We start from the raw sequence: 24,771 nt of genomic DNA, 5'->3' as shown, positions 1-24,771 counted from the left end.
TTCAAGTGATTCTCCCACCTCAGCCTCCCAACTAGCTGGGATTACAGGTGCATGCCACCACGCCTGGTTCATTTTTTGTATTTTTAGTAGAGACGGGGTTTCACCATGTTGGTCAGGCTGATCTCGAACTCCACAGCTCAAGTGATCCGCCCACCTCGTCCTCTCAAGTGCTGGATTACAGGAATGAGCCACCACACCCCCGCCCTCTGTTCTGAGAACTTTCTACATCCCCCCCTCCTTCACTGTGCTCCTCTCAATTTAAAGCACAAAGTCTCCATATTTCCACTTCCTAAATATACAAACTAAACTTCACCAACAAAACAGGTAAAACATGTCACATTGAGCCTCAAGTTAAAATGGCTTCAAATTTGTAGAAGGTGCCAACAAACCATATTGCATGTATGTACATCTGCTAATGTGCTTGTAGGGGTTTTCCTCCCCCAAAAAAATCTATCCTCTATCCTCTTAAATAATTTTTACTCTGTTACCTAAAATTCTCAAGTCTCATCTAAATTTGCTCCCTGCTTATTGACACTGCTACCACACTCCCTTCTGGGCAGGCTTTTATTCTGACACCACCCCTATGGGTCCCCAAGCATACTGGTCTCCTTGAGAAAGGCATCTGCTATATAATCCATTTGCTAATAAAATCCTCTGATTTTCGACGATTCCCTGACAGAAGTACTCACCTGTGCACTTTTTATTTTTCAGATTTATCACAGGGAAGCACTTGCCAAAGGCCACTGAGAGCATGCCTTCCACATTGCTCAGGGATGGGAGGGAAAGAAGGGAGGGGTGGTACCACCAGGCAGGACACTCAGGTCTAATGACACACCTGGCTTGCTTTCCACGTGCTCAGCCAACCAGAACTCTTCAGTGCCCCCAGGCACGACTGGGAAAATTCCTCACCTGCCATGCTTGAACCTAGCACCACACAGCCTAAATCCACAGGGCACACCAGGCAGCAGAAAGGACTAAGTCAAGCCTTGAAATGTTCCAGTCTGAGACAGGGTGGAAGTGGGTAACCCTTGTTGTTCCCCAGTTAGCTAGACAGTCCAGGAACCAGAATGATGTTCCCTCAAACCCAATACACAGGAGAGCACAGGGTCCAGGACAGCTCTATCTGCTGAGGGGAGCAGCCCTGCAGGGCAGACAAAGCAGAAGGCACGCACAACCAAATGGAGCTGCCTTTGCTGAACGGAGCCACCCTAGAACACCACACAGGGCGTATTTCCCAACAAACTAGTCGGCCAAACACCATTTGGTTTCAATTAACAGAAACCCACTCCCACTAACCTAAGGTAGGAAAAAAAGGTAAGGGAATACGAGTTCATTATAAGGCCAAGGTGTCCATCAAAAGACCCCTGAATCAGAAACTGCAGCCAACCCTCACGAGAGATGAAAACTGGGAAACAGAAAACCATCAGGAAATGAGACTATTCCCCTGGTCTCTCGTCTCATCCTCAGTACAACTGTGCTTCCTTGTCTCTCTGCAAAGTGGCTTTATTCCACACTTCTCTACACCCATGAGTCCAACATCTACTTCCTAGTTAAGGTCTCCCTGAACTACAGTGTGAGCATCAAAGACAAACTAGGATTGCTATCTCAATCCCAAAATAGAAAGGAGACAGATTTTAACTCAATTTGGCTCAGATATCCCCACTTCGATCCAAACAGAAAAAAGGTGGGTGAGCTGGTCCTACTATAGAAAGTATCTACCTGTCCAACACAATTACAAAACAAAAACAAAACAAAAAAACACACAAATGACAGCCGCTGAATGAACTCCGACCTTTGTTAAATCCACAAAGTTTTTCAAAAAGTATCATCTTGTCTTCTTACCACTCTAAGGAGGCACAGCTGTACAGTCAGAGCCTCAAATAACAAGCAACTGTCTTCTTTGTAGCTTGCTTGGGTTGGAGGAGAAAAGCACTTTCTTGCTATGAAATAGGAATGTATTTCTGGTTCCTCCTTTTTTCTTTAGAGAAGAGTTCTTAGCAGTAATCTCACCTGAAAGGGGGCAGAACCTGGCTAAAATATGGCGAGGTCCTGGACAGCATGAATACCAAGGGCTGGGGAGACGCAGGCACAGTAGAAACTCACACAACACACAAACAGAACTCAAGCCTTCTGGGGCAGGCTCAGAAAATAAAATAATCTGCCATCTATAGGAAATATCTGCTCAGTGTAAAGGTTAAGTGAGGCCCCCTTCCTTACAAAAGCCACTGGGTTTTTCATAAAGTAACCCCAAAGAGTCCATCAGTCTGGGTCCATTTCACCTAAGGCAACAAACATTCCTCACAGATCATGGGCTGTGCTCTGGGTGGCTGCTAATAGGATAATCTGTTACGGGAGGCTTACAAATCCATTTACATTGATTTTAATTAATGAATCAATCCCTGGCCCTGAACAACTCGGTCCAGAGACGATAAGCAATTCACGATTTGGTCTCTAATCCCAGCCTGAAATCTACATGAAAAAGAAGTTAACTCTCAGATCAATGAAGGACAAATAAAAATAATTGGATTTGCATCTCTCTCAACGTAAGGAAAAATCTCTTCCAAGTTTAGACAGTGACTATTAACATGTTAATAAGAGTAATAAATTTTCACAGTGATTTCCAAAGAAACGCACCTAAGACTAAGGAGTTTTTGTACCAGCCTGAAATCTGGAGAACCACAGCCAGAAATTATGACTCCCAGTCAAGCCTCTAAAATCAAAATGAGCCTGACTTTCTCAACAGCTTATCAGAACCTTTCAGTGAGGCCTGAAGTTGAACAGAAAATTACCCAAACACAAAATACAAATGACAAGAAGGAAGTGGCACTCGCCAGCCTGGCTGTGCGCTGAATGAGCCACACTTGATTAAAAAGCCAGGCAAAGTTTTGCATTTGCTTTTATTTTACTCTTTACAAAGGCTGAAACAGAATTTGACCTTTCTGAGCTATTGCCAGCTATGAATTGGAAATAAGCTCAATTTAAAAGGCAGCATCAATATCTAACTGCTCATCATCTCAAATTCTTTTCCATCTTTCTCAGTGTCTTTTCACAGGGTTGGTCTACCCATGCTATTTTTAGACTTCTATCAGAACTTCCAATGACTCCACATAAACCTACAGTAGTGGGGGAAAGGGTCTCATTTCAGTCCCATTTTCTCAAATCCCACAGCTAGCTAACACCAATTAGCGTAGAAAAAGAATGTAAGAATTGATAAATGAGGCCGGGCGCGGTGGCTCAAGCCTGTAATCCCAGCACTTTGGGAGGCCGAGGCGGGCGGATCACGAGGTCAGGAGATCGAGACCATCCTGGCTAACACGGTGAAACCCCGTCTCTACTAAAAACTACAAAAAACTAGCCGGGCGAGGTAGCGGCGCCTGTAGTCCCAGCTACTCGGGAGGCTGAGGCAGGAGAATGGCGTGAACCCAGGAGGCGGAGCTTGCAGTGAGCTGAGATCCGGCCACAGCACTCCAGCCCGGGTGACAGAGCGAGACTCCGTCTCAAAAAAAAAAAAAAAAAAAAAAAAAGAATTGATAAATGAAAATGAGTCACACTCAATTTCAATTTTTTTCAAGATTGAAAAAGCTCATAAATTCACAAGTAAAGCATAAAGCAACAGTGAGTCCCAACCTCACATAGAAACACCAACTCGACTCTGTTCTGACTTGGGTACATACACACAGTAGGCACTGCTCATAAAGGAGAAAAATAAATACGAGTCACAGCAGACCCAATGTTGGGAGACAACTTCGTGTTTCTCCCTTACTCTTTAAAATATTTAATAAAACAGTTATAAAACTGATTCTGAAGTCAGGAAGACTGGCCTGAAACACAGCAAAAGGAACCCCAAAAAAGAAAAAAAAAAAGGACCCTGTATATAAGGAAGTAAATTGCAAGTCAAAGCAAGAGACAGGCCAGGGCTTGGCAGGCTGGCAAATGTGTTAGTTTTTTCTCTCCCTTCTCTCTCCTTTTTCTCTCCTTTCTCTCAAATGGAGAACAAACAAAGAGTTGATACTTCAATTATACATATGGAATCCAGAGCTTTCTGCCTAGCGTCCGTTTGCATGTCCCCAAGTTTTAGGATTCACTGGAACACTAAAGCCCCTTGAAATACTTGCCATGTGTTTGCTGGGGCACTTCCCTGGACGCAGCCTGCCGCTTTTCGTGGCTGAGTTGTGCCGGGCCGCACAGCAGAGCAGGGTGTGCCAATGCAGCCTGACATTCAGATCAAGACCACAAATTATAAACAGTTTCAGTAAATTGACTCAAGTGCCTTTGTTCCTCAGACATACATCTTCCTACCGCTTACAAAGGCAGGCAGCAGAACCTAACCACCAACGCGGCTATAGCCAGGACTGGGAAAGGAAGTTATTGAAGCCTGGATTTCCTGCCTTTGCTTGTAGCCAAGAACTATGAGGCTTGTAGTGGTTTCAGGAACTGACTCATCTCATGATTCATGGATGAGATACTGCTTTTAATATGTTTCTGACCCTAAGATTCAGGAACATCAAAACCAATCTGAACCTATGCTTCACTCTTATTTGCAAATGAATATTCACAGCAAAATAAACAGGAGGACAACAGTTACTGAAACAATGAAAACATCATGCCAACGGCAGGAAAAGTGGAATGCAGGCATCACATGGGAAGCCATCATCAAAGCTTAATCCATGGGCTGCGACTTAACAGCATTTCAACTTCCCAAAAGTGGATAACAGGTGGGATAAGGTTTATTTTTAGATGTCATTCCCCTAGATGTAAAAATAGATTTAGCACAGCAATATTTTAATTCAGGCCCATCTGGGGTTGTGACTCTAAATATCCAGGATGTACAGAAGCATGCAGCTTAAGACTTAACTGTTCCAGTTGCAAACCAGAGTTCAGAGTGAGCTGACCAATGAGTAATGGGTAATAAAGGACTCGCACTGGAACTCATTCTCTTAAATCATCCTCTGCTGGAAGGCTGATATTCTGTATTTCCACCCATGTGCTGACTGGGCTTCTCTCTCCTTTACTGTGCGCATGCACACACGCATGGACACACATGCACACAGCCCAGGACTTAAAAGCAAAGTTCTTTGAAAGTACTAAGCACCAGGGGTCGCACCTCTGGCTGCTTTGCATGATGTTCCCCGTGGATTTATTCATCACAAAGAGGTCCCCACTAGAAAAAAGGTTTAAAGCCTCCCTCATTCATCAATCTTTGGATTCTCCCCACTCTCCCCACACAAGACATTAAACACAGGACCAGTAGGGGTGGTTTTCAAAAGCCTTTATGGGTTTCGACACAGCCCAGTTGCACAGAAGGAAAAGGGGAAAAAGAACACAAAAAACACAGGCTGTTCTGTGGGGTGGGGGTGGAGGAAGCAGTAAGAACAGTTGACCAGGCAAGGCCAAAGTGCAGGGGCCGGCTGGCAGGCGCTGCATGGCTGGGCTCCTCCAGCAGATTTACTGACATGACGTCAGTGGCTCCCGTCCAGCTTTTTCTTTGGTAGCTTTTACCACTTGCCTCCTGAAGCCTCCACTATGTTAGGGAGCCACAGGACCATAATGAAAATTCCCTTTGTGAAACTGACTTTACCGAGGGGCACAGAGGCCTGCCTTGTGAATTACGGGGCTCTTCCCCCTACTCTCAGTGCCCATGGAGGAAGGGGGGGAATAAACCCCTACAATACTGTACTTTCCTTTAATACAGAGGAACCATTAAATTAAGCTTGCGGCTTTAAAAAGAAAAAAAAGCCAGGGTGGTGGGTGAGGGGCATTAAATGTGTATCCAAAATTTCCCAGGCCGGGATGCTGGTTAATTTCTCAGTGGCGTGGAGAATGATGATAATTTCAGGACTATTCACTTGTGCTGTTGTGAGACTGTGTTGGCTGCACTGTGAACGCATACGGCTTTGTTTCACCAACAAAACAAAAAAGTATTACTGAAGCTAAAACTGTAGGTCTGAATGGAACCTCTGAAGAAAGCATTAGAGCTTGTCTTTAAAATGAGCCCTGCTTTGCTGGGACGACTCGGGGGGGCTGGCCTAAGTGCATAGTCTATGATGCACCAACACAGGTATAAAACAATTTCCAAGAAGCAAAGACAGAAATTACAATACTAAAAATAAGTTTAATAGCAGACTTATTAAATAAAAAACACTCATCTTAGACTTACAGGCCTACTGCTGTACGCCCACAGCAGTAAAACAATAGCTATGTTACAACTAGGGGTCCAATGCATAAATATATCTAAAACTACAAATCTTTAACTTATTTAAGCTTATGAAAATAACAGACTAGTGATAAATTCTTCAAATGACTAGGACATTAAATACATTCTATTTTAAACACTTTGGAGAAGAAGTACAAAGTTTAATTCAACCAAAATTTATTGAAACAGATGAGTACAAATGCACCCAACAATATCATCGAAATACAGCTTGCGCCTGAATGGCTCACAGAGGTAATAAGATAAGGAATCTCTCACGTCCTGTTATGTAAACAAGGAATACAACAAACTATCAGGTAGACATGATGAAGGCAATGACTAAAGACTTCTGTGAAGCCTACATTAACATGAGTTTTGGCCTTCAGGAGGCAAGTCAAACCACAAACCATCCATGATAATTCTTCAGCTTGGTCTTTTTCTTAAGGAAGGAAAGGACAAGATGACAAGCACAAGCATGAAAGTGGTAAACGAGAGCCAAAGAGGCCAGGCATGAGCAAGAGTGCAAGGAAAGCTTTTACCACGATTAGAGCTGACAGGGCAGGCAGGATCCATTTCCAAAGGTGAGCAGATTATTCAACTGAAGGAGTGGGAGGAGAAAAAAAGCAGAGAACCTAGCACACACATCATAGCCTGGAAATTCCATTTCTCAAGAAAAGGAACCCAAACTCTGCAGAAATGGTTCATTCTATCTCCCAGAATATACAAGAGACTGGACAGCAAGGAAACTATAAAAGACTATTATTAGGGTCACATCAAAAGGCCACAGGAGCCAACTAAAGAAATTCTCTCTGGCCCAAGACGAAACAATGTGAGCGTCAGTAAGAGGAGGAACTGCAATGGACTGAAACCCATTCGATAATTTAAAATCAGTGATTGCCTAATAATATGCAAACAGAAAAACTATCTTTCCTTTACAAATTATACGCTAGGTTAACCATATAGTTGATAAAAGAAACTTTGTCCATAAAAGAAGGAATGGGTTGGGTGGGATGGCTCATGCCCGTAATCTCAGCAATTTGGGAAGCCGAGGTGAGCAGATCGCTTGAGCCCAGGAATTCCAGACCAGCCTGGGTTATGAAACCCTGTCTCTACAAAAAAACTAAAAAACTAGCCAGGCATGGTGGTGCACCGACAGTCTCAGTTATTTAGGAGGCTGAGGTGAGAGGATCACCTGAGCCCGGGAAGTCAAGGCTACGGCAAGCCGAGATCACACCACTGTACTCTAATCTGGGTGACAGAGTGAGATCTGTCTCCAAAAAGAGAACTAGAGTATCAGAGTACCATCAGTTTGCAAAAACTACATGAAATAATAGATACAGGCAGAGATCATCAATCAATGGCACTAGCATCACAGAAAAAGTGACACTGTACGTTGTGTGCCTCCTGGTAGAATACTAGCTATGAAATATTTGCAAAAAAAAATTTTTTTTTAAAAACCTGAATTAGATCAAATGTCAACATCTAAATTCCCATTTATAGAAAATACACAGGATAAGAGAATAAAATACACAGCACGATGGAGATACAACTACAAAATCCAGAACGAGGAAGTCTAGAAGAGAAATACAGGGGCTTTTGTAACAAATTAATTACAAGAAAGGTGGTGATGAGATTTAAAGAGTTTTAAGAAATACGGCAACCAAATATAACCTGTTGATCTGGTTTTGGACCCTCATTTGAACAAGCAAACTGTGAAAAAACATTTACGAGACAATCAAAGAAATCCAAACAGTGACTAGATAATTGACATTAAGGACTTACTATTTTTTTTATTTTTATTTTTATTTTTTGAAATGAAGTCTCACTCTGTTGCCCAGGCTGGAGTGCAGGGGCACGATCTCAGTTTACTGCAAGTTACGCCTCCCGAGTTCACACCATTCTCCTGCCTCAGCCTCCCAAGTAGCTGGGACTACAGGTGCCCACCACCACGCCTGGTTAATTTTTTTTGTATTTTTTAGTAGAGACGGGGTTTCACCATGTTGACGAGGATGGTCTCGATCTCCTGACCTCGTGATCTGCCCACCTCAGCCTCCCAAAGTGCTGGGATTACAGGCATGAGCTACCGTGCCCGGCCGACATTAAGGAATGGTTAAAGTGCTGGTGTGATCATGGTATCATAGTTGGTTGTTTTTTTAAAAATAGAGTCATATTTTTAAAATACGTACTAATTTACAGACGAAATGGTATGACAACTAGGATAGCTTCCAAATAATCTAGTGGGAGAGGAGCCAGGAGTTTACAAGAATAGCCATGAGGTGATGATTGCTGCTGGGTGATAATGGGTGCACAGGGGTTCATTGCCCTCTACTATACTAAACTTTCCCAAAGCAAAGACATTGAAAATCTAAAATAAAAATAAGATTCTGCTCCTGACCCCCTCCTTCAAAAAGAGAGACAGATGCTACGGAAGAGGTACTTGGCACTCTACTTCACAGATGCTGGATGATGGTGGTCACAATCATAAACAGCAGCGGCAGCTAACATTTATGAGACACTTCTCTGCGAGTCGGCACTGTGCTCACCCTCACTGAACCTGCACTATAACCCATAAGGAAGGCACTACTATGTCCATTTCAGGGGTTAGGAAACTGTGGTTCAGAAGGATAAAGAGGTTGCCCAAGGTCAAACAGATAAGTGAAGGAAACCTGTGTCATTCCACAAGTTCATAAGCCTAATGAGGATGAGAATGAGTTACATTATTCCAAAATAGTAACAACTCTCAAGAGTGCTGGGAACTCTATAAGCCAACAGATTCAATCCAGTGTTAAAGAGAGCAAAAGTGGTGCTTTTCTGATGACCATTTTTGGTGAAATGTAGTAAACTGCAGGGTAGAGTCTCTGAGATCTTAAAGTGGTAAGAGCAGAGAAGAGAGGGTGAAAAGTGGAGGGGGCAAGGGTGGATGGGTGTTTTCCAGGGAGGAGGGAGAGACAACAGAAAATGTGAAAACTAAAGGGAAATAGCCTGACAAACCAAAAATTTAAAAACAAACAAACAAAAAAAAAAAAAACAGAAAAACGACAAAGCAGGAAATCCAGCAAGAGGGGAAGCTGGGGCAAAGCTTAAAACTAAACCCGAAGGAAGAAGATGAAAAGGCAAATAAATGACCCCTAGTCAGACCAGCCCATGTTAGCTGGAAGGAAAACCTCAGGACTCTGAACAGAGAACTAGACAGCGGAAGAAGCAGGAGAATTCGCAGTAGGTTAGGCGAACCAATAGAGAGCCTGGCAGTGGGTCATTTGCTATATTTCATTTAAACTCACATGTGAAGTACTATTATTCTCTCCACTTTGCAGAGGAGGAAACAAGAAGCCCAGAGAGAGTTAATCACTTACTCCAAATCACACAGCCAATAGGCAGAACTGGAGCTGCAACCAAGATCTGACCTCCAAGCCATGCTTTCAGCCTACTTTGCTAAATACACCAAGCACTAGTGAGAACTGCACAGAGTTAGGGCAACACCAAAACAGCCAGCAGAAGTACCTAGGAAGAATTTAAGAAATGCATGAAGACTAAGAAGATACACGCAAGTTTGGAAGGGGGGAAAGACATGAGCACAGATACCTAAAAATTGGCAATCAGTGATCACACACCTTTTGGCTGAGAGACACCAGAAATAGGTAGACAGGAGGAAGAGATTGTATCAACCAGCCCCACTGCCTCCCACCAAAAACCAACCAAGGTGTCAAAGATGGATATCAACCCTGTAAACAACCCCATTTCAAAGTCCCAGTGTCTTTTTCAGAGGCCTGATTATGAAGGGCTCTGGGCAAGCACAGTTAACTCTCTTCTGCCAGCTGCCCCATCACTGCCCATCACCTATCACAGGCTAAGCTGGTCACCTGGGTGGGAGGAGAGAAATTCACCCCATCTCAGCAGGTTCCCAAGCACTCCCGTTATCAAAAAGTGAAGTCAAGGTCATCTACCTAAACTGTATCCCCAGCATGAGGCCATTTCCATATCCAGGCCTTCAGGGTGGTAGAGGGGGCTAACTTATTCTGCCTGCCTGCCAACACAGCACATTCCAAAGCAAAACCAGATATACTGGCAGGTCCAGTTCCAAGCTTCCAAACTACAGCAGTCCCCGCTACCCACTACACCCACCTAGAGAGCAGTCTGGATTAGCCTGGCCCCAAGGAGTCCTGCCCCCTCTCTCTCAATGGTGAGTATAACCAGTCACGGGGGGGTGAGGGGTACTGGTCCCCAAAGTCCTGAAGGACTGAAACCACAGGAGAGAGGTGAACGGGGTAGAATAAGTAACCTCTGAAAGGCTCAACTGAGACACACCCAACTTTTCAAGACCTTAGGCATAAGTTTGTATTGAAGAGGGAGTAAAATGGGCCACCAAGAAAACAAAAGTATTGTGTCCTCATTTTTCTGGGCAAATACAGTAAATGAGAAGACTACCTTTGTTTCAATGTCACAATCTATCTTAACTCCCTTCAAATGTCACAAGAAAACCTGACAGGTGACTTGATGTGCAGTTCTTTGTTAGCCTGACAACTGTGGAGTCACACAGATAAAGAACTGGTTTCAGAGTGTAGCTGTGTGATGCTGGGGAGGTCATTCAACCTGCCCTGAGCTTCAGCTTCTTCAACTACAACTGGAACTCGTATGGGCTTAAGACAGAACCCGGCCTGTCAGCCTTCCCTTCCCATCCGAGAAGCCCAGGAATTAGCACAACTAAAAGTGAACTCAGCAGTACTGCTCCTCCTCCACAAAACCTGTCTACCACCCTGAAGGCCTGGATATGGAAATGGCCTCATGCTGGGGATACAGTTTAGGTAGATGACCTTGACTTCACTTTTTGATAACAGGAGTGCTTAGGAACCTGCTGAGATGGGGTGAATTTCTCTCCTCCCACCCAGGTGACCAGCTCAGCCTGTGATAGGTGATGGGCAGTGATGGGGCAGCTGGCAGAAGCTGGATGGTATGATAACAGTTCTCCAGGACTTTTCTGCCTAAGGGCTCACACATTTTCTCTCTTTAATCAAAAGCCCAGCACAAAAATAGCTAGAGGGGCAAGAGGCAGTACAGCATCATCTTCCCAGAAAAATAAACCAAAGATTTTCAAGTGACTTACCTAAGGTCACAGGAAGAGTCATAGCAGAGCATTCCCAACCAAGACTTTCTTCCACACCAGCTAGAAGTGGAGAGACCAAGATCCAGCACTTGCAGGACCCTCAAATGCCTTCTCTCAAGTGAACCACCCCAACAAGGTAACAATTCTCTAGCAGAGTTCTCAACAGCAAAGTCTAGATGCCATTGTTTTGGCCAGAGCTGAACACTGGCCTGAACACCTCCACTCCTGCCCGAAGTCACTGCCTAAGGCACATCACAAAATAACTAAACAGTGGTGTCAAAAGAATCACCAGGAACTGAGCAGTGTCATTCCAATTACTTTTGGTTTTAGGCAAAGTTGTAAAAGTACAAAAATTTATTTTAAAATTTCTAAAATTCCACTCAGTGTGCTCTGGCTTATCTATTTAGGTGCATCATAGAACATCATCACACAGTCTCCCAAAGAACAAAGGTAAGTGAGTTTGAAACCTAAGAATGTCAAGAGTGCCAAGACCACAGGTTCTAAACTATAATCTGAAATCCCCCATTTTCATACAGTACAAACCAACCTTTCAGAATACCACTGAAAAAAAACTTCTTTCTAAATTAAACTTTGTTGGTCTAAAAGGAAATGAACCAATGCTGAATCATTCCTATGAATGATGAGAATTATTTTTTAAAAAATACTTACGAATGCATCCACAGAAAAGAACAAGGTTTGAAACAATTTGGTTGAAATAGCACAGATTTGAAGGGAAAGTTGTTTCCTGAAATTCCCCTCTATTGTAGCTCTGGCCTCAGAAATGGCCTGGGACAATCCTTCAAGAGTAATACTGTTATGAGCTCAATACCAAGACACCACAAAGCCCTCCTGCCCGGGATTTTCTCTCCATTTTAGAGAAGTCTAGTCTACCAGTTTCCCTGACAGTTTCCTGTTAGTACAACAAGCATATAATTTATCATCCAAACTGGGACATTCTGATAGTAAAAGAGGGTTCTTTAAGGATTATGCCAAGACAAGCAACATAAACCAGGACTATACCAGGCAAACAGGTACACAGCCATGGGGAACCATAAAGGGTAGCCCTGTAGAAAATACAAACAGGCAAAACTGCCACAACAGTAACCACGAGGAAGGCAGCCAAGATCTGGTGGGTGGACACAGGAACAAGGAAGACCAAGTTAAAATTAAGAAAAAAGCTAGGTAGAGCAGAGCCTGAAACTTGAGGTACACATTAACCTGATTCTGGGTCCGTTTTTTTCCCATTCTTAAGTCAATCTGTAAATCAGATTCAATGACTGATTTGTGGCCTCCCATGCCTTCCAGGTGTTTCCTCTTCATGATCTCCCACTTTATCCTTTATGACTTAGTTCCTGGATTGTTTAAAAGTATAATCCATAAGGATGGGTTAACATGGTAAACATTTATCATTAGGGAGCACATCATTCCACATTATTGAAACTGAATCTTCCTGAAGTAAAAAATCTTTTATTTTAAATATTACTACTGTTTATCTTTGAAAGGAACTGTATGTTTTTTCCTGGCTCCCCTCTAAAACAAACAAACTGGCAGAAATGTAAACTCTTCTTATTAGGTCTGATTATCAATTTTTAATCACTTGACCACCTAAAAACAGGACAGCCACAGTGCTGGGGGTATGACAAGATGCTATTCTGTGTGGTGACTAGATCCAGGGTTTTATTTCTTTATGAGATATGATTCACATACTATAAAGTTCACCCTTTTAAAGTATGTAATTCAGTACTTTTAGTAGACTCCCAGGGTTGTGAATAAGTGCTCTTAAACCTATTTTTCTCCCCTTATCCACTATCAGCCTGCTTGAATCTAAGTCTCTCTCCTTAACCAGACTATTCTCCTCCCTCAATAATTGTTAAATTTTTTTAAAGACTGGGAAACCAGATTAATTAACACACACGTCTATACACTGCTTAAGAGGCAATAGGAAAAGATGTCAGGCCGGGCGCGGTGGCCCGAGGCTGTAATCCCAGCACTTTGGGAGGCCGAGACGGGCGGATCACGAGGTCAGGAGATCGAGACCATCCTGGCTAATACGGTGTAAACCCCGTCTCTACTAAAAAATACAAAAAAAACTAGCCGGGCGAGGTGGCCGGCGCCTGTGGTCCCAGCTACTTGGGAGGCTGAGGCAGGAGAATGGCGTAAACCCGGGAGGCAGAGCTTGCAGTGAGCCGAGATCCGGCCACCGCACTCCAGCCTGGGCGACAGAGAGAGACTCCGTCTCAAAAAAAAAAAAAAAAAAAAAAAGATGTCAATAAAATGCAGGTGGTCCCTGGCCCAGATTCACACAAAGCAATCTTAACTGCTCAGACCAGTCACCGGGAGTGGCCCACATCTAAAAACACAGGGACACTGACACACCCAGAAGTGTAGCTGGGAATGTGAGCAGAGCAAGACCAGCTTAAAGCAGCTGACTTTGAAAACACAAGGTTCTATCAACAGCTTCCAGAAGGAACTCAGCTCATCCACCCAGGAAGTACCTGGAGTTAGGCACTGGAATTCACAAACATCATTGGCTAAAGAGATGGGCAACCATTCATTCACATGAGTGTGAATAATTTGAGTCATATTTAAGTCCCAGAGGAAGCGAGTCTTAGGAGAGCGGCAAATATTTATCTCTGGAGCCTGGAGTACTGGGAGAAACGAATGGCCTGGGTTTTAACAGCAGCCACACTTGCAGCTCCAGCCTACTGAGCCAGCAGTTACCTAACCTAAACTTTACTCCAACTCTTCCAAGTAGATAACATCATTCCCATTTTCCAGATGGGGAAACTGCGGGCACAGAGAAGCTAAGCCCTAAGCAGGTATTAAGAGGTGTAATGAGGGCAGCAAAAGTACCTTTCTTCTCAGCACCTGAAGCTGGATGCCCTCTGCACCCCAGTGGGGATTATGCAATGGTTTTACAAGAAGGCCGGAGACCCTAAGCATTGTTTCGCTATGAAAAGATGAGTTCCATTCAACCACTTATAAAAGAACTTTTACAACCCAACCCTTGCAATGTTACGAGTGTGACTTTCAAGCAAGAAGCTAAAGAAGAGGTTTTCTTTTAGACAGATGAAGTTGCACCATGCCATCAGTTTTTGAAGCATTTCCATTTAATTCATACTGGGTAAGGAATGACCTCAAATATTATGTATTTACTGATGGATTTCCTTCACTTTATGAATAAGGGAAGTGTGGTTCAAAGTGATTAATGGTCAAGGGCTTTATGGGTTTGCCTCAGCCTCTCCTAGATTTCTATCTGTTTGCCTGAGACCAGGAATCCAGCTCTTCTAAGTAAATGCCTCAGCCTTGGGTGTTCCTCAAGGTTCACTGTCCAGGGTGACTTGGCAGAAAATCCTTCAAGATCTGTTATGCAACATAACATTTTAAGTTGCTATTTACTGAGCATTTACCATACCATGTGTCTGGTATATAATGGGCACAATCAAAATTTATAGACAGGAACACCGAGGCTTGCAGAGAACAAGTAAATTGTCCAAGGCCATACTAGCAAGTAGCTGAGCCAAGGTATGTCCAACTCCAAATCTGTAATTTTGAACCCACATTATCCTGTCTTTTTCCAAACCAAAATCAGGAAACAGCCCACTGTTCATGTCAATCAGTTCCCCACTCCTACTCCTTTCTATTAATTCCTCACAGCCAAGTTTCAAATCTGTAGTAGCCCATTATCAGCAACAAACCTATCAATATGTGACAGTTAAGTTCATTACTCAGGAGAATATTTCACAAGGTTTGTTTATTTTCTAACAACCTACTCCCAACTCACCCCACAAAACGGCATCTGGAAAAAAATTCCCCCTGTTCCTTCAAAGCCCAACTCCAACATCACTTCCTCCAAAAGCCCTCCTCAGTTCCTACCACAAGAAACACAGCTCTTTGGATATATAATGAGGGCTTACCCCAGTGAGTGTGTTTCCCCTTTATTCTGATGTTACATAAGGAAATCCATGCTCCTAAAAAATATAAACATGTAAAAAACCCCACTCCCTCAAAGCAACTCTCAAGGCAACAACCATCGATAATGTATAACCTCCCAGATCCTTAGGACTAGAGATGCAAACGTGTTCTTTCAACATTTCACTAACCCTAAGACACCACTGCCAGTAAGATGTAGCAGGATTTTATTTCAGACGTACTACTGTGAAACAAATTATGTCACAATGCTTATCACTTGGAATTATTTTATACATGTTGAAACTTTTTACTATCAATCTTGTGCATACATAAAAAGGAAAATAAAAGCTAAATAAATCAGGTTAACATAAGCTAAAGTAACTTCTCAGAGAGATCAGTGTCCACACAATATCACCCTCCGTAACAAGGGTATTCTTAGGAATGCTCACCACTGACTCTGGGATTTCCTTCCTGTCCACTGCATTCACTCCACAGGCTTTGGTGAGCGTATCCAACATCAAGGGTCATTACCACCACCTGGCCAGCCATGATTGTCAAACACATCCCAATTTCAAAAATGTTCAAGCAAGTTAAAAATGTGCACCTTGGAACTCACAAAATACCATACACACGACTTTCCTACTGGATTACCATGACCTCTTTACATGCCTGCTTTCCTTGCTAAACTGTAAACTCTGCCAGGCAGGGGAGTTTTACTGATCGCTGTTCATTAGCCACCTCTTCCTAATCACTAAATCCCTGGCACACAGTAGCACCCATAAATGTTTAAACGCTCAGTGGCAAGTAGTAGCTGCATGAAAACCAGGAGCATTTGGATTTCAAAGTGCCCAAGGTGAAGGCAAGAGACACGGAAGGAAAGAATGAAAAGCATGGTGGTTTATCCACAGTTCATCTCCAGAAAGCCATCAGGATCACCCTTCCTGTCCCCTCATTTTCCAAAACCAGGCATACCACCCAAAGACCTCTAGGAGCATCCCTGCTACTCAAAAAGCAAAACCTCTACAAGCAGCCAGACAGAACTCCATTCTCAAGCCCCTCACCAGTAAGCATGACACACACCTCTACAATCACATCTGGAAACAAGTGCTACACTCCCAAGAAGTAACAGATGAATGCCGAGCACAGAGAAGGTAGTTCTGGTTCATTTTATTGCTTCCCCTGAATAGAAAAGTAAGACCTCAGTTTTGTGCAGGCTTATCTTTAAAACCAATGATGAACATCTTAGTCAATTCCATAAAGATTCAGCCTATGTTCCTAGGTACACCGTCTCACAAATATAGAGGGAAGAAAATCACATTCAGAATCGGAGGTGGTCAAATTTAACCTGATTCTATCTGCAGATAAAAATTAGAATATCTAGATCAATGGTTCCCAGCCCGGAGCGGATACTATGATGGGGCCTTTCAGAAATACAGACACACTGCACCTACCACAACCCTCCTAAGCCTTCACAGGTGGTGCCCAGGCTGTAAAAGCTCCATGGAGGCTGCAGTGCACATGCTAAGGTGGGAACCACTGATGTGGCAGAAGCTTCCTGGAGCAGGAACAGAAAGAGGCTGAGCTGGGTTTCAGTCAAAACCATCCTCAATTAGCCATGTAAATGGATCCATGTGCCCTGAATTGCAAACCCAAAAGGCAAAATGTGAGAAAAGGTGCAGGGCCTGGAAAGGTGAGTGAGAACATGCAGGCAGCCTAGCCCTAGCTGCCCCCATGCCTGCCACATATCAGGGACACAAGTTTGTGGTGAATGAGGGTCACACAGGTAATGAGCACATGGTCATGCACACCCTCACACTTCCACTGAGCCAGCTACTAAGTGCAGATTCCCTGAGCTGGCTCCAGCTGAGACACGAGCTCCCCTACCAATTCATGAGTAGGGGAGATTTTAGTTTTGCTTCAGCTTCACTGGACACTTGAGTGGTGTTCTGGAAGCATTTTCCACTTTCACAATTTCTAGGCATGAAGGAAGCCGCTTCTTGCCTCCAAATTACAAACGGCACATTCCCTGATTTCAAGTTATATAAATGGTAATAATGTTTGTATTTTACAGCTAAGGTAAAATCTAAAGGTGAAAAGAAATTAGGGAGTATTCTGAATGCATAACAAAAGTAGAAACCTTTCATCAAAATTAGAAAACAGTATCAAACTTACTCCAAAATTTAAAGCAAAAGCAACTTTGAATTAAGAGAATTTCTTGGCTCGGACAATATGAAACGTTATTAAGTATCTGTTTTCTGTTTTTCTCTCAATGACAATACATGACAAGGTCTTCTAAGTGCCCAGCATTTCAAGATGGGGCCGATGGTTTCTTCAGCTAATGGAGCTCTAACTCTAACCAGCACTGTCTCTCAAAGGCTTTGAGATGAAAAGGCAGCCAGGGAGAAAGGATTGGAAGAGATTCCACCAAAGGAAGCATCCACTCACAATGATTTCACAATCAGTTAGCCCCCAAGACACCCCCAGCCACAGTAATGGGTGATCTGAAAATGAAGCATATCAAAATGCTATTGATAAGCTAAATTACCAGACAGCTTATCTGAGGCCCACATCCGCCATATGGTGCCCCAAGTTCTGCCGCCTGTTGCTGCCATAACAATAGGCACGCCTACCCACAAAGCACCATCGGACAGAAACCCAGCAGCGGCGGCATGTGGGGTAGCTACTGTGTTTACATTTTATTTTGTGCCATTAGCTTTGTTCCTCCCCCTATCCCAGTAGGGATTTGAAAGACACACATACTTAATGTCACAAATCCCTGTTACCTGCAGAATGCATGCGTGCACACTGCATGTGAGCGCGTGTACGGGGATAGATCAGGTGAACAGAGAGAAAACCAGATGTCAACTTCAGAAATGGAGCTGCCCGGTGGGGAAGGGCAAACCAGGCAGGCTCCCAGCTAGAGCTGTAAGCAGACAATGCGCTTTTCTCAACAGGCTCGGGCGGGCGGGCCTCGGGGAGTGGCTATTTAAAACACTTGGCTCCTTTTATTTCACCACCACGGAAGTGAATTCGGTTCTTAAGTGCCAGAGCAAATGAAGTCATTTGGTTTCCATGGGCTCTCTGCATTTCAGCAGAAGGTGTCAGGCTGGACGAAAGTCAGAAGGCCCATCTAAGTTGTTCTTTCTTACAATTAAAATTGATTCCCGGAGGATTTGGCGCTTGGGCTTCATTTAGTTTTTTTTCTTTGAAAAGCTATTAAAGTTGGAGAAAAATTAAAGGATACCGACACTGGGATGAACGCTGTCAAAGATGACTCCCTTCACAAAATGCCATCAAGTCACAGAGTAAAGAAGGAGCAGAAAAAGCAATTACCTTCTAAAGGCTTGGCTGGTATAAAAGATTAACAGTGATTTCTGTCAAATAAATTCATAACAATTTTGTATTTCTACTCTCTTAAAAGACTTTCCCATTTTTGCAGATGGTAATAAAATATTCATTTATTTAGTTTACTATCTATTAGAAAAACACTGGTTTTCAAAGAGAACTCAGCAGTGTGTAGCATCAGTTTATACAAAAATGCTTGGATAGAAAGCAAAGCCAAAAAAATCTCTTTCTTAATATTCAGATCTATTGAACTATTACAGAAAGGCACTCATTTCATTCCCCTAGATTTACTCACACCTAAGCAGACAACATTCTTGGATGAACTTTTCAAATTTTCTTCAACATTCCAAGTTTAAAAAAAAAATCCCCTTTCAAGTTAAATTGAGATTGCACTTGAACACCATCCAAGAGCAGAGCTGAACTGAATTATGATAATTAGAAAGCTGTGCCTATTAAAAAAAAAAAAAGCAGCACAGTCGATGCATTTTTTTTAAAAAGTTCATGCCAGAGAATATAAGTTCAATATGTTCTCACATAATTAACATTTCCCACCATTAGCGGCAGTTTTTCAGTTTACGTATCAGTAAGAACAACAGTGTTGTATATTCCCAGTCAAGGGTGTTTCAGTCACTTTACACATACATCTAAACTTGTAAGATGCCTAAAAGCAACCAGAATTTCCCACTAGAGATGACGGATGCTTAACTTACTCATCAATAAGCCAGCTTTTTCTTTTAAACCCATTTTCCAGGGTCCCATGCCTGCAAATTAAAACTACTAATGAAATCCTAGAACAGAGCCTTCAAAACAAATGTGAATCACGAAAAAGGATAAAAAGCATTGCATTTGGGTGGTAAAGACCAGTTTTAAAGAAGGAGTGGGGTGGCCGTAGCGCGTGCAACACACCCTTCCCTTGGCCACAAACACAGAAAAAAGATAGCTTTTTATGAGGACCTTCCCCCTACTCACCACCACCACCACCACCACCACCACCACCACCACCACCACCATTGTCCAATCAAGAGGAGGAAACAAGTGAGTTTCACAGTTAGCCAAGACTCCTGGACTATTAGAAACTATTTTTTTGAGAATCCTCTCAACTATGCAAAAAGTCAGTGGACCCAAGGAGAATTTAAAAGCTAAGAGTAACCTACCCTTGTAAGAAACATCATCCTGAAAATCCACCCACCAGGGCAACCCATTTTTACTTTGACTAAAATAAAATACATATTTCAAAGCTACCCTATTCTGTACCACTACAAAACTGGAATGTATTTGAAAAAACGGTCAAATTTCAACTCCAAATTCAAATATGAACCACGAAGCTCATAATGAGAATCTTACAGACTGAGGACACTCAAGAGTTCACAGTTTTGAAACAAAAAATAAAAACCCACAGAAAAACACTCCAAATATTTAGATCCAAATACACTAGCATTCCACAAACTATCCCAAGAAGAGGGAAGCCCTAGAACTTCCGATTTCAGAGGTATACATTAATTGCAATACAACAATGTCTAAATAAGGTGTCTGAAAAGATTTATTTAAAGTTGGATAGTGCTGAAATATGAAGTGCTTAGGATAGACTTGAATTACCTCATTTCATCACTTTTATGAATATGAAAGAATAAAATATATCACTGATGTGGTTTAAACACAACTCTAGATGCAACTTAAATATTAATACCACAAGGTAATCTATGCCTTATTATAAAATAAAAAGCACCATGTAGCTATAAAAGATTATGCCAGCCATCAATCAGTCCCCAAGCAGCCCAGCAGCAGCACAGCCTAGGTTTGTCAAAGGGCAATAAGCTTACAATGTATTTTTCTGGCTGAGTTCAAAAGTTGGACATTAGCAGTTTGCAGTTCCAGTCACTGAACTCCAAAGGGGAAGCTGTAATGCTCACATTTAAAAACAGCAAGGTTGGCTTGGATTTTCTTGCAGTTCTACAGAGAAATCTGGACACTTGTTTTGGCCACATTCTTCACTCTTTGGAGAAAACAGAACCTAAAGTTTTACCACTAAACAGATTCAGCCTCTAAACACAGCTTTCATATTTATTTATTTATTTTTCCTTTCACAATCTCTTTACTGGGTACAAGAAAAAGTGCCTCAAATGGAGCTTAAAAGTGTTATCCAACTACTGTATGTGAATATGGTAATTTTTAAGTCCACCAGATCATACATACAGTTATTTGCACCAACCCTGAGTGATAAGACACCACAATTTCCATTTGCAGGCAGCATAATTATGCTCATAATTAACACATAACACATGGGATTACAGAGAAAAGTAATCCTACAAATGCCCAGGCTCTTGTATGACCACCATGTATGACAGATCAATCCATTTCTGAAGCAACCAACCTTAACCAACCTTAAAATATTGTTAATGTTATAGTTCATTTCTTCAAAAGTCTATTTAACATTTGGGATCTACATGCTTTAAACTGTTCGTATTACATACTCTTCTGTTGAATATGTAACAACAAATACAATCTAAACCCCAATGATAAAAGTATATTCTTCCCAAATGTTCCCATTAAGAAATGCCCTCATAATCGCTGCTCTGTATTCTAAGAACCAACAAAACACAAAATTCTTTATAAACTGCTGAAGCTCAAGCAGGGAAAAAAAACTCGAACATTTGTTTCCTTATGACTTATTTGTTCTTTTTCTAAATAAAAGGGGACTCCAATCTCCCAAGTGAGTATACCAATATATAATTCCTGCTGTATCAAGTAAGTGGGGGGAGAGAGGAAATGGGAAAGGGAGGAGGAAGCCGACTCCCCCAAGGCTGCCCTCCCAATCCCGCCCTTATGTGTAATTAGTTTGCTGCTGGGGCCTGGGCACACATTGTACCACAAGGCAAGAAAAAGCCTCTCGGTGAGAAATTCCTATCAGTCTGGCTCAAACTAAATTGGGATGTCCTCCCCCTTTAAATTAAATGTCATTAAGTGTATGTCATGGTGAGTCCTGGTTTTTGTTTTGGGAAAAGAAAAGAAAAAAAAACCCTCCAACCTTCCAATAATCTCTCTCATGCATGTTCCCCGGAGTTCATTACTTTATAAAGGATCACACAGAGGAGGAATTTACACAAAGATTCTTTCCTATAATTTTCTTTACCCCTATTGTCAAGGTAAAGTATCATACTGGTTTTGTTTCAAGCTTGTTTTTAAAAAAAAGTTCTAATATTCCCCTAAAACTGCAGATCAAATAATATTTACCATTAAAGTAAAAATAAAATAGTCTACCTTGGCACTTTGATACCATCAGCAAGAACCCGTAATGGATATAGCTTATCAGTTCATTTTTTTATACCAACAATAAATAAAAGAATTGTTAACTGTTTAAAACCTGAAACCTGAGAGTTCAACACAGAGTTGCACATACAAAGAAACACTAAACAAAAATATCTGTGCCCATTTATGGAAACAGTGAGATTAGAAAAATAAGCCTTTCCCCAAAAATACAATTCAAAACCTCACCACTGACAAAGGTTCAACGAATCCATTTGTCTTTCCTGAGTCACTCTGTAATTAGTTCTACTATTTCCTTCTAAAAAGGAAAAGATTCGTAAAGAAGTTGGATTTAAGTCTAGTCCTTATAAGCATTCAGATATGCTTGGGCCCAAAGACCCTGCTGTTTACAGAAGGGGGGCACAAACCCAACAGTGAAAGGGTGAAGCACCGGGCATAGCCTGAAGACTGTTCCCCAGTCTGTGCCTCAGAGAAGCCCCTATCCCTAGGAGACCAGCAAGATTCACTGCAGCCTGAAGAAAAAGGAGCCCACTCGCGGCTGTGACTACACAGTGGATTACATCTCCCTGAAGGGAGGGATGTGTCTACTCAGGTAACCACTGCAGGCACCCAGCGCACCCCAAGCCATCAGACCACCCGAACTTCCAAAAACAATCAAGGTGGAAAGCGGGGAGAAAGAAACCTGTGGTTGTTGTGAATTGATAATGTTCTGCTCCTTTGCATTACGTGTAGTAATATTTCTTTTTACTATTTTGAAATGTGGCAGGCTTAACAGACCTTTCTGTCCCAAGACCTGGGCTCCTTCCAAGGCACTGTTTTTAAACATGGCCTTTTTATATTCCCTGCTCCTGGAACATCATCTGTCTCTAAGTTTCCAGGGCTCACTGAGGTCAATTTTCATTTCTGCAAATCACAGGAAGCCACTTGCTTCTGAGAAGTTAACAAGCCTCCTGAGAAACGCTGGTGGCTGGTATTTCATTGTTTTATAAATATTTTTATATAGTGACACTATCCAACTTTAAATAAATCTTTTAAAAAAGGCAAAGAAAATTCTGATCTGGATTTCATTTATTTTCATGAGAGGGGAGGTGTGAGCCCCCATTGTTTTCAACTCATTAAAAACATTGCTTTTTAAAAAAAATACAAACGTTATTTTTTTAAAAAAGAAAAGTCACAGAAGTTGAACTTTATTTAAAGCGGGACTCTAGACTTTTGAAAACAAGTGTTGATGTTACGAACAAAGACTAGAAGTGTACCCAGATTTTCTCCCCTCCTGGGGATCATTTCTCTTCCAATAAACAAACAAATCCCCCAGTATTTCCTACCGAAAGGGAAGGGAAGTTTTCCAGGGAGAGTCTCCTCCTGGGTTTGGTGGTAACTGCGACTCAGTCTTTTTTGGACACAATGTTTCTGCTGACTCCTGAAAATTTTCCACTTGAATGTGCAATGAAGCAGCGGCGGCGGCGGCGGCGGCGGCGGCAGCACCAGTCCTGGAGAAGCGGCAAAGACGACCGTGCCCTTTTTCATCTTTGAGAACGAGCGAACCCCCGGCCAGCGGCACAAGTCGGCGCAGACCCGGGCCGGCCTCAGGGGTCCCCGGCGCCGGGGGAAGGCGGCGAAAGCAGGGGGGTCCGGGCCGGCTCCTGGCTCCGAGGCGGCGCCGGCGGCGGCGGCGGCTCTGCCCGCCCGCGCTCGCTCCGAACTTCTGGCTCCCCAGCGCACCCCGTGCAAGGCGCCCAAGGGTGTGTTCGTGTGTGCGCGTGCAGGCGGCAGGAGAGGGGGCGCGCGGGGGGCGCGGCGCGGCCGGCCGGGCGCCTCCAGGACCGCCGCCGGGGGCCGCCTGTTGCAGCGCGGGATCCCAGCCGCGCGGCCCAACTTGGCGTCCTGGCAAGTCGCGCGGCGGCGCCCCGCCGCTCACCTCGGAGGGGGCGCGGGGAGGCGGGTGTGGGGGCCCGGCCGCGGCCCTCCGCGTGCCCGCCCGCCGTCGCACACAAAGCAGAGCCCGCAAAGAAAGAGCGGCCCGCGAAGGACGCGCCGCCTGCCCCCCGCCGCCCCGTGCGCCCCCAGCACCCCAGCACCCCAGCATCCGCCCCGCGCGCCAACTTACCTCGGCCCAGGGAGCCGCCGCAGCGCCCGGCGAGTCCGAGGCAAACTTCGGCGCCGCTTCCCCCGCCCTCTGCTCGGTGTCCGGCTCCCTCCCCGGCTCCCGGTCCCCGGGCCCGGCCACCCCACCCCTGCCTAGCACCGCTCCTGCCCCGGGGCCGGCTGGGCGCGCTGGGCTGCTGCCCGCGCTCCGGGCAAAGGTGGAGGGGTGGGGGGGCGTCACTGCATGGCCTGTCCCTGGACGCGGCCGCCCCGGGCCCGGGCCCCGCCGCGCGGAATGGCCCGCGGGGTGGAAGCGAGTCTGCAAAGTGCTTGGTGGGCGCCCGCGGCGGGCGGCGGGGCCGCGGCGGCGGCAGCAGAGGCTCGGCTCGGCTCGGGCGGCGCAGCGCGGCGCGAGCGATGCTAAGAATGTTCGGAATGAGGACAGGAATGAAATGAACGCCAGGACCGAACTCGCTCCGGAGGGGTGGGGCCTCGGTGACGTCATGCGGCCTGCGGCCCGGGGCCGGAGGCGGGGCTTGCCGCCGCCGGTGACGTCATGGGGAATCGGGGCGGGCTGGCGCGGTCGCTTCGCCGTTGGAGCGCGGGCTCTCCGCAGCTGGGCGGAGTCTCGCGCCCACGGAGGAGCGTGGCTCGCGCGGGAACCGCCCTCCGTCTCCCGGCGCGGGCTCCGGGCTTTGTCCCGAGCCGGGGTGGGGCGGGGCGGACGGGAGTAGCGCGGCTTGCAAGTGCCTGCGCTCGCGCGAGGGACTCTGGAAGCCTGGGTTCCTTTAAGGGGACAGGCGCCGAGGCCGGAGTTGCGCGCGGCGTGCCTGCCGTGCCTCAGTTTCCCTAATCCGGGACGCGGAAACGCGGG

General features: G+C 44.4%; 1 protein-coding gene across 8 annotated transcripts in view; it reads right to left on the bottom strand.

The window, feature by feature from the left end:
- The window catches only part of TEAD1 (TEA domain transcription factor 1), a 278,487-nt gene extending 254,153 nt beyond the window's left edge, over positions 1 to 24,334 (bottom strand). For 5 of the 8 annotated variants that reach the window (XM_030918359.1, XM_030918358.1, XM_030918361.1 and 2 more), the window contains exon 1: positions 23,920 to 24,027. The gene's annotated coding sequence lies outside the window, so the exon portion shown is untranslated. Of the gene's footprint in view, positions 1 to 23,137; positions 23,303 to 23,919 lie in introns of all 8 variants that reach the window. The other 3 variants (XM_030918357.1, XM_030918360.1, XM_030918362.1) reach the window with 2 other exon arrangements.
- Between the last annotated feature and the right edge of the window lie 437 nt (positions 24,335 to 24,771).

The sequence above is a fragment of the Rhinopithecus roxellana genome, chromosome 15 (assembly GCF_007565055.1).
Source record: "Rhinopithecus roxellana isolate Shanxi Qingling chromosome 15, ASM756505v1, whole genome shotgun sequence".
NCBI classification, from domain to species: domain Eukaryota; kingdom Metazoa; phylum Chordata; class Mammalia; order Primates; family Cercopithecidae; genus Rhinopithecus; species Rhinopithecus roxellana.
Note: the sequence above shows the minus strand (reverse complement) of the source record. Positions and strands in the feature narration are given on the sequence as shown.